This window comes from Buteo buteo, unplaced genomic scaffold, assembly GCF_964188355.1.
Source record: "Buteo buteo unplaced genomic scaffold, bButBut1.hap1.1 HAP1_SCAFFOLD_37, whole genome shotgun sequence".
Taxonomy (NCBI): Eukaryota; Metazoa; Chordata; class Aves; order Accipitriformes; family Accipitridae; genus Buteo; species Buteo buteo.
The window spans coordinates 1141847-1152500 of NW_027439207.1; positions in this window are offsets into that span (position 1 = coordinate 1141847).

Genomic DNA, 10654 nt, shown 5'->3' on the forward strand with positions numbered 1-10654 from the left:
GTACGCCGGGGGAAAAACTGCTGTCCCTACGGGCGCGCGAGTTTAGACCCAGCCTTCGTACCCGACCCTCCGCCTTACGCCCGGTGTCCCCAGGCGACGTTCCGGGATAGAACCCGTTCCCCCACCAGTACTTTGGGCCCGTGGCGGAACCCTTTGTGATGCGCCGGAGTTCTACCTGCTGTCCCTACGGGCACGCGGCGATGGATCCCGGCCCCCCATCCTGACCCTCCAGGGTAGGCCCGGCCACCCTACCTGACCCTCTGGGGTCAGCCCGGTATCCCTACCCGACGCTCCGGGGTAGGCCTGACGCCCCTACCTCATCCTCCGGGGTAGTACCCGTACCCCTACCGGTGCTCCGGGATACCCCTGCTGTCCCTACAGGCGCTCCGGGGTAGTCCCGGCCACCCTACCTGACCCTCTGGGGTCAGCCCGGTGTCCCTACCCGACGCTCCGGGGTACGCCTGGCGCCCCTACCTCATGCTCCGGGGTAGTACCGGTACCCCTGCCGGTGCTCCGGGGTACACCTGCTGTCCCTGCAGGCGCTCCGGGGTAGGCCCGGCCACCCTACCTGACCCTCTGGGGTCAGCCCGGTATCCCTACCCGACGCTCCGGGGTAGGCCTGGCGCCCCTACCTCATGCTCCGGGGTAGTACCGGTACCCCTACCGGTGCTCCGGGGTACACCTGCGGTCCCTACAGGCGCTCCGGGGTAGGCCCGGCCACCCTACCTGACCCTCTGGGGTCAGCCCGGTGTCCCTACCCGACGCTCCGGGGTAGGCCTGGCGCCCCTTCCTCATCCTCCGGGGTAGTACCGGTACCCCTACCGGTGCTCCGGGGTACACCTGCGGTCCCTACAGGCGCTCCGGGGTAGGCCCGGCCACCCTACCTGACCCTCTGGGGTCAGCCCGGTATCCCTACCCGACGCTCCGGGGTAGGCCTGACGCCCCTACCTCATCCTCCGGGGTAGTGCCGGTACCCCTACCGGTGCTCCGGGATACACCTGCTGTCCCTACAGGCGCTCCGGGGTAGGCCCGGCCACCCTACCTGACCCTCTGGGGTCAGCCCGGTATCCCTACCCGACACTCCGGGGTAGGCCTGACGCCCCTACCTCATCCTCCGGGGTAGTACCCGTACCCCTACCGGTGCTCCGGGATACACCTGCTGTCCCTACAGGCGCTCCGGGGTACGCCTGGCGCCCCTACCTCATGCTCCGGGGTAGTACCGGTACCCCTGCCGGTGCTCCGGGGTACACCTGCTGTCCCTGCAGGCGCTCCGGGGTAGGCCCGGCCACCCTACCTGACCCTCTGGGGTCAGCCCGGTATCCCTACCCGACGCTCCGGGGTAGGCCTGGCGCCCCTACCTCATGCTCCGGGGTAGTACCGGTACCCCTACCGGTGCTCCGGGGTACACCTGCGGTCCCTACAGGCGCTCCGGGGTAGGCCCGGCCACCCTACCTGACCCTCTGGGGTCAGCCCGGTGTCCCTACCCGACGCTCCGGGGTAGGCCTGGCGCCCCTTCCTCATCCTCCGGGGTAGTACCGGTACCCCTACCGGTGCTCCGGGGTACACCTGCGGTCCCTACAGGCGCTCCGGGGTAGGCCCGGCCACCCTACCTGACCCTCTGGGGTCAGCCCGGTATCCCTACCCGACGCTCCGGGGTAGGCCTGACGCCCCTACCTCATCCTCCGGGGTAGTGCCGGTACCCCTACCGGTGCTCCGGGATACACCTGCTGTCCCTACAGGCGCTCCGGGGTAGGCCCGGCCACCCTACCTGACCCTCTGGGGTCAGCCCGGTATCCCTACCCGACACTCCGGGGTAGGCCTGACGCCCCTACCTCATCCTCCGGGGTAGTACCCGTACCCCTACCGGTGCTCCGGGATACACCTGCTGTCCCTACAGGCGCTCCGGGGTAGGCCCGGCCACCCTACCTGACCCTCTGGGGTCAGCCCGGTGTCCCTACCCGACGCTCCAGGGTAGGCCTGGCGCCCCTACCTCATCCTCCGGGGTAGTACCCGTACCCCTACCGGTGCTCCGGGGTACACCTGCTGTCCCTACAGGCGCTCCGGGGTAGGCCCGGCCACCCTACCTGACCCTCTGGGGTCAGCCCGGTGTCCCTACCCGACGCTCCGGGGTAGGCCTGGCGCCCCTACCTCATCCTCCGGGGTAGTGCCGGTACCCCTGCCGGTGCTCCGGGGTACACCTGCGGTCCGTACAGGCGCTCCGGGGTAGGCCCGGCCACCCTACCTGACCCTCCGGGGTCAGCCCGGTATCCCTACCCGACGCTCCGGGGTAGGCCTGGCGCCCCTACCTCATCCTCTGGGGTAGTGCCGGTACCCCTGCCGGTGCTCCGGGGTACACCTGCGGTCCCTACAGGCGCTCCGGGGTAGGCCCGGCCACCCTACCTGACCCTCCGGGGTCAGCCCGGTGTCCCTACCCGACGCTCCGGGGTAGGCCTGGCGCCCCTACCTCATCCTCCGGGGTAGTGCCGGTACCCCTACCGGTGCTCCGGGGTACACCTGCGGTCCCTACAGGCGCTCCGGGGTAGGCCCGGCCACCCTACCTGACCCTCTGGGGTCAGCCCGGTATCCCTACCCGACGCTCCGGGGTAGGCCTGGCGCCCCTACCTCATCCTCCGGGGTAGTACCGGTACCCCTGCCGGTGCTCCGGGGTACACCTGCGGTCCCTACAGGCGCTCCGGGGTAGGCCCGGCCACCCTACCTGACCCTCTGGGGTCAGCCCGGTATCCCTACCCGACGCTCCGGGGTAGGCCTGGCGCCCCTACCTCATCCTCCGGGGTAGTACCCGTACCCCTACCGGTGCTCCGGGGTACACCTGCTGTCCCTACAGGCGCTCCGGGGTAGGCCCGGCCACCCTACCTGACCCTCTGGGGTCAGCCCGGTGTCCCTACCCGACGCTCCGGGGTAGGCCTGGCGCCCCTACCTCATCCTCCGGGGTAGTGCCGGTACCCCTGCCGGTGCTCCGGGGTACACCTGCGGTCCGTACAGGCGCTCCGGGGTAGGCCCGGCCACCCTACCTGACCCTCCGGGGTCAGCCCGGTATCCCTACCCGACGCTCCGGGGTAGGCCTGGCGCCCCTACCTCATCCTCTGGGGTAGTGCCGGTACCCCTGCCGGTGCTCCGGGGTACACCTGCGGTCCCTACAGGCGCTCCGGGGTAGGCCCGGCCACCCTACCTGACCCTCCGGGGTCAGCCCGGTGTCCCTACCCGACGCTCCGGGGTAGGCCTGGCGCCCCTACCTCATCCTCCGGGGTAGTGCCGGTACCCCTACCGGTGCTCCGGGGTACACCTGCGGTCCCTACAGGCGCTCCGGGGTAGGCCCGGCCACCCTACCTGACCCTCTGGGGTCAGCCCGGTATCCCTACCCGACGCTCCGGGGTAGGCCTGGCGCCCCTACCTCATCCTCCGGGGTAGTACCGGTACCCCTGCCGGTGCTCCGGGGTACACCTGCGGTCCCTACAGGCGCTCCGGGGTAGGCCCGGCCACCCTACCTGACCCTCTGGGGTCAGCCCGGTATCCCTACCCGACGCTCCGGGGTAGGCCTGGCGCCCCTACCTCATCCTCCGGGGTAGTACCGGTACCCCTGCCGGTGCTCCGGGGTACACCTGCGGTCCCTACAGGCGCTCCGGGGTAGGCCCGGCCACCCTACCTGACCCTCTGGGGTCAGCCCGGTATCCCTACCCGACGCTCCGGGGTAGGCCTGGCGCCCCTACCTCATCCTCCGGGGTAGTGCCGGTACCCCTACCGGTGCTCCGGGGTACACCTGCGGTCCCTACAGGCGCTCCGGGGTAGGCCCGGCCACCCTACCTGACCCTCTGGGGTCAGCCCGGTGTCCCTACCCGACGCTCCGGGGTAGGCCTGGCGCCCCTACCTCATCCTCCGGGGTAGTGCCGGTACCCCTACCGGTGCTCCGGGGTACACCTGCGGTCCCTACAGGCGCTCCGGGGTAGGCCCGGCCACCCTACCTGACCCTCTGGGGTCAGCCCGGTATCCCTACCCGACGCTCCGGGGTAGGCCTGGCGCCCCTACCTCATCCTCCGGGGTAGTGCCGGTACCCCTACCGGTGCTCCGGGGTACACCTGCGGTCCCTACAGGCGCTCCGGGGTAGGCCCGGCCACCCTACCTGACTCTCTGGGGTCAGCCCGGTATCCCTACCCGACGCTCCGGGGTAGGCCTGGCGCCCCTACCTCATGCTCCGGGGTAGTGCCGGTACCCCTACCGGTGCTCCGGGGTACACCTGCGGTCCCTACAGGCGCTCCGGGGTAGGCCCGGCCACCCTACCTGACCCTCTGGGGGTCAGCCCGGTATCCCTACCTGATGCTCCGGGGTAGTCCTGGCCTCCTTACCTGTGTCTCCGGGTAAACCTGGCCACGCTGCAGGGTCGGCCTGCATTCCCTGGCCGCGCTACGGGCCGGTCCTGGTTAGTGTATTAAGACCGCTCCGCGATTCCACTTTCTTAAAATTTATTGTGTCTGACAGCTTGTCTTTTACCGCGCACGCAGGCAGGCAGGCAGGCAGGCACGCGTCAAAAACGTGAGAGCAAAGCGTTACCCGCAGTCGGTGTACTTTATCGGTAACGACTTCTTCGGGAAGAGGCGCCGACGCTGCTCTCTCGTCTCTGTACGAGTCGGTGGCCGTCGGGGTACCGCGTGGCACCGTTGGCGTGGGATCCGCTCCTAAACGAATACAGAAGAATCGATACGCTATGAATCGTCATCGATTGAAGTTATTAACAGTTGACGAGCGATGCTGGATTGTATCGTTTATGGAGCGTCACCTACCGACTGATTTAGCGCTACGCGGTAATACGCTTTCTGGCAGTTCCTTAAATAACAAAACTCATTCGTTCACGCACGCTAGGTGTGCATCCCTTCGTTAATAGCCGGAGAAGGAATACGTACGTACGTACCTACCAGCGGATCGTCACGGATTGAATATGACTCGATTAGTAGTCACCAGTATTATAAATTACCGACTCCTAAAGTTTGATTGCGGCACTCCTTTAGGACCTTGCGACGCTCTTGGTTAACGTTAGCGTTCTCCGGCCCCTGCGTTATCGCGCATTAACTGTTCATTGGCCTCCGAGGGACGGCGGTCTCGCAGGCCTCTGAAGAAAGCCAGTCGGCTGCCTGACAAGCGGTCCCTGTGGCCGAGGCCGACTTAGCCGAGCATCCTTGGAGACGACGAGCTCGCGTGGCCGCCGTGCCGGCTGACCGGCCCGCCCCGGGGCCGTTTCCCCCCCGCTCCCCGTCGCCGAAGGAGCGCGCCCCCCGCCACCGCCTAAGGCCGCTGGGACCTTCCTCACCGCTCGAACGCATCCCGCCGGCGACGGAGCCGCTGATGCCCCTCTGTCGGAAGCGCGGCGCGCCTCTCCGGCAGCCCTGGCTGGGGCCCTGGAGCCCCAGGTCTCTGCCCAGGCCGAGGCACGCGGCTGCTGCTTTGCCAGGGACGGGTCCGACCGGGAGCCGAGCGCATCGCCCGTAGGCAGGCACGGGCGCAGGCCGGACGTCGAAGCGGCCGACCACCCGGGCTGTAACAGAGAAAGCGGCGTTAGCGACACCGTTACAAATCTTTCTCATTTCCACCTGCGTGCGCGCCCGCACCCCGCCAAAACAGGCCCCCGGCCCGAACGCCCACCGCCTGCTGCTGCAGCCGCTCACCCGCCCTTAGACACACGCACGCGCACGCACGCACTGCCCCCCCCCATTCGAGTCCCCGCCCCAAACACCTCCCGCCCGCCACCGCACCCACTCGCACGGGGCTACACACGTGCGCACCCCCCCCCCCGCAACCGGCCCCCCCCAGCCCAAACCCTCCACCCGCTGCCCCGCTCACAGTCGTGCGCTCAAAACGCACACGCGCGCAGCCCCCCCCCCCCCCGCCCGAAACAGGGCCCCGGGCCGACACCCCCCACCCCCGTCACCCCGGGCCCGCCGCTGCACGCACACACACACCGCCCCCCCGCCCTCCCGCCACGCAGTTCGCGCCGAGCCTGGCTGCCCCTGCTCCCCCCTTCCGCCACCAGGCTTGCCGCCCCCGGTGGTGGAAGGCGGGAGACTTTAGGACCCTGCGGCGTCCCTGCCGGCTCCGTGCCCGGGCGGGAGAGGGGAGCCCCCCCGGTGCCCTGCCGTCTCTAAACCCCAGCTGCCGAGTCCCTATCCTGCCGCACCCGTGGCCCCGCTCCCGCCTTTCTTTCTCAGCCAGCCACGCACTCGCCCTGCTCCACTCCCGCCCGCCCCCGCCGCGGGGGGAAAACTAAACGACCGGGGGGGTGGGACGGGGACGGGGACGGGGGAGAGAAGTAAAAAAAATAAAACTCCAACCGATCCAAACAGAAGCCTTCTCCGAAAAGACACACCGTCCCCCCTCGCCAGCCTGCCTCTGCGCCAGGCTCCCCGCCTGCTCGCCAGCCGCTCTCGCCCTGCTCCACTCCTGCCCGCCCCCGCCGCGGGGGGAAAACTAAACGACCGGGGGGGGGGGGGACGGGGACGGGGACGGGGACGGGGGAGAGAAGTAAAAAAAATAAAACTCCAACCGATCCAAACAGAAGCCTTCTCCGAAAAGACACACCGTCCCCCCTCGCCAGCCTGCCTCTGCGCCAGGCTCCCCGCCTGCTCGCCAGCCGCTCTCGCCCTGCTCCATTCCTGCCCGCCCCCGCCGCGGGGGGAAAACTAAACGACCGGGGGGGGGGGGACGGGGACGGGGACGGGGACGGGGGAGAGAAGTAAAAAAAATAAAACTCCAACCGATCCAAACAGAAGCCTTCTCCGAAAAGACACACCGTCCCCCCTCGCCAGCCTGCCTCTGCGCCAGGCTCCCCGCCTGCTCGCCAGCCGCTCTCGCCCTGCTCCACTCCTGCCCGCCCCCGCCGCGGGGGGAAAACTAAACGACCGGGGGGGGGGGGACGGGGACGGGGACGGGGACGGGGACGGGGACGGGGACGGGGGAGAGAAGTAAAAAAAATAAAACTCCAACCGATCCAAACAGAAGCCTTCTCCGAAAAGACACACCGTCCCCCCTCGCCAGCCTACCTCTGCGCCAGGCTCCCCGCCTGCTCGCCAGCCGCTCTCGCCCCCCCTCTTTTCTAGCCTCCTTTCCCCGCCGCTGCTGCCGCCGCGACTGAGCAGCAGACCGTTGCCGTGGCGGGAAACACCACAGTTTCCGGGGGCCCCGTTGCCGGGCTGCAGACCACCCCACCCAGCCACCCGCCCCCCAACCCCCCGTCTCCAGGGCGCCGGAAAGTCTGTGATCGGGTGGGGCCGGGGGAGGGGGGGGGGGGGGGGCTGCACCTACTGGCCTGCAGGTCCGGGACTGCAGCGCGGGGAGGGAGGGGGAGCACACCCGTGCAGGGGTGCGTGTAGCTGTGTGTGCCTGCGTCGCGTTCTGTGTGTGTGTGTGTGTGTGTGTGTGTGTGCGCGCGCCTCTGAGCGCGCGTGTGTCACCGGGGGGGGGGGGGGTGGCAGTGCCTGCAGGATCGCAGATATGTATTTTAAAGTATTTATTTTATTAAAAAAAGGAAAACGTCAAAAAAACACCAAAAAAAACCAGGCGGGGGGGGGGGAGAAAAATTAAAAACAACCCCCCAAAAAAAGCCCAAGACCGCAAAAACCAAAACCAAAAGTCGGCGAGCACCCAGCAGCGCCGGGACCCGAACCTGAACCTGGCAAGGGGCTACCAGTCCTGAAGGCACCCAGTGAACAGCGAACTCGCGCCGGGGAGCCGGGCAGTTTGTGCCGGGGGCTGCCACCTCTGCCCGGACCCCGCCGACAGAATATGGTTGGGGGGGGGGGGGGGCAGCAGCGGAGCAGAGGGGCTGGCTGGTGTGGTGAAGCTGGCAAGTGCCTGGCAGCCACCGGCTCGGAATAGGTGCGTGCACGTGCATGAGAACGACGAGGGTGGGGGGGGGGTGTGTGTGTGTCAGGAAACAAAAATTATTTTGAAAACTGGTTGTCGTTAATATTGTATTAATATTTCCCGCCGGAATCAATAAAGGTGAAATAACTCTTGCATCAGACAGTACGTTTAAACGTGCTCCCTTGGTGTAGAAGTGGTTCAAACTCGGGAAGGGGAGGGGGAAAGAAATGCCGTCCGGGAGAACCGGGAGAGGGTGGCCCTTTTAATCAGATTTGCTAAAATCTCAAAAGAAAGAAAAAAAAAAAAAAAAACGAAAAAAACGAACCAAAAACAGGCGCACCTGCCCCCCCCGCCCCCCCCCGCCCAAGGGGCACCGAACGGCTGCCAGGTCTACCCGGCTCCGCGGGCGGCCGCCAGGTCTACCCGGCTCCGGAGGCCGGCGCGGCCGCCGGCGGCGCCCGGAGGACGCGGGGTGTCGCTGCCGCAGCGGCCGGTGAAAAGGGCCGCCAGGTCTACCCGGCTCCGCGGGCGGCCGCCAGGTCTACCCGCCTCCGGAGGCCGGCGCGGCCGCCGGCGGCGCCCGGAGGACGCGGGGTGTCGCTGCCGCAGCGGCCGGTGAAAAGGGCCGCCAGGTCTACCCGGCTCCGCGGGCGGCCGCCAGGTCTACCCGGCTCCGGAGGCCGGCGCGGCCGCCGGCGGCGCCCGGAGGACGCGGGGTGTCGCTGCCGCAGCGGCCGGTGAAAAGGGCTGCCAGGTCTACCCGGCTCCGCGGGCGGCCGCCAGGTCTACCCGGCTCCGGAGGCCGGCGCGGCCGCCGGCGGCGCCCGGAGGACGCGGGGTGTCGCTGCCGCAGCGGCCGGTGAAAAGAGCCGCCAGGTCTACCCGGCTCCGCGGGCGGCCGCCAGGTCTACCCGGCTCCGGAGGCCGGCGCGGCCGCCGGCGGCGCCCGGAGGACGCGGGGTGTCGCTGCCGCAGCGGCCGGTGAAAAGGGCCGCCAGGTCTACCCGGCTCCGCGGGCGGCCGCCAGGTCTACCCGGCTCCGGAGGCCGGCGCGGCCGCCGGCGGCGCCCGGAGGACGCGGGGTGTCGCTGCCGCAGCGGCCGGTGAAAAGAGCCGCCAGGTCTACCCGGCTCCGGCGGGACTTAGCCGCATTTCGGGGGCGGGGAGGTAGACCTGATAGCCCCGCCACTTTCTCGGAGCTGGCCAAGGGGTCGCTGTTTTTCGCTGCCTCCAGTTACGTCATCGTAAAAGTCGGTGTCATTGGCGGGTCTCCCCGGTGGGCAGGGACGGCACTCTTGGAGCCGGCCGGGGGCGGGGACGTGATCTCCCGTACTATAGGAGGTAGTGGTGACTCGTGCACGGAGCAGCGCTAGTGAGCGGCTGCAAGGCTTACGGCTCAGCCGGCGAAGTGGAGCGCTGGGCGGCCGTTGTGGTGGTGGTTTTGCCTGGTGGTTCGGCTCGTTTTCTGTCTGTTCGGCCGGTTGGTCTCTCCCGGTGTTTTCCAAGTAAGCCAGCCGGGCGCCTGCGAGGGTCTGGCAGGCTGGCGGTGGCTGTTGACCCGAGTGGTGCGAGAGGTGCAAAGGTGGATTCCGCAGGGCATAGCCCGGTGGCCGGCGGCGGCCACCGGCACTCGAACGCTGGAAGACCGGGTGGAGCCGAGCCTGCCTCGGCTTTCCCCCGGCCCCGGAGGGCCCGATGATGGCAAAGGTGGAGCGCTGGTATATGCGAGGGCAGCTGCCCGTGAGCATCCAGCCCGCCGCGGCTGCCGCCGCCTCCTGAGGGCCTGGTGATGGGCGGGCGAGGTGGCGGCACCTCGTCCTTTGACTCTGGCCTTAAGCTGGAGCGGGCAGAGCGGCAGCCGGTCCCGGTGGCTGGCAGCCGGATGCAGACGGCTGGGGGTTCTCGTGCGTGCCGCAGCTTCCCCCCAGCCCCCGAGGGCCCGATGATGGCACAGGTGAGAGGCCGCAGCGCCTCGTCCTGTTTTTGCCGGCATGAGCCACGCGTGGGCGGCCTGTGGTGTCCGGCCTGCCCCGGCTTGCCTGGTTGCAGGAGGGCTCGGTGGAAAGGTCTGCAGCGCTGTACCGGGTTAGAGGTGGCGGCACCTCATCGCGTTTTCTCCGGCCTTAAGCTGGAGCCCATGCACGAATTGGGCAGAGTGCAAGCGGCAGCCGGTCCCGGTGGCTGGCAGCCGGATGCAGACGGCTGGGGGTTCTCGTGCGTGCCGCAGCTTCCCCCCAGCCCCCGAGGGCCCGATGATGGCACAGGTGAGAGGCCGCAGCGCCTCGTCCTGTTTCTGCCGGCATGAGCCACGCGTGGGCGGCCTGTGGTGTCCGGCCTGCCCCGGCTTGCCTGGTTGCAGGAGGGCTCGGTGGAAAGGTCTGCAGCGCTGTACCGGGTTAGAGGTGGCGGCACCTCATCGCGTTTTCTCCGGCCTTAAGCTGGAGCCCATGCACGAATTGGGCAGAGTGCAAGCGGCAGCCGGTCCCGGTGGCTGGCAGCCGGATGCAGACGGCTGGGGGTTCTCGTGCGTGCCGCAGCTTCCCCCAGCCCCCGAGGGCCCGATGATGGCACAGGTGAGAGGCCGCAGCGCCTCGTCCTGTTTCTGCCGGCATGAGCCACGCGTGGGCGGCCTGTGGTGTCCGGCCTGCCCCGGCTTGCCTGGTTGCAGGAGGGCTCGGTGGAAAGGTCTGCAGCGCTGTACCGGGTTAGAGGTGGCGGCACCTCATCGCGTTTTCTCCGGCCTTAAGCTGGAGCCCGCGAAGCGGGAAGAAAAGTGCGGCTGTAC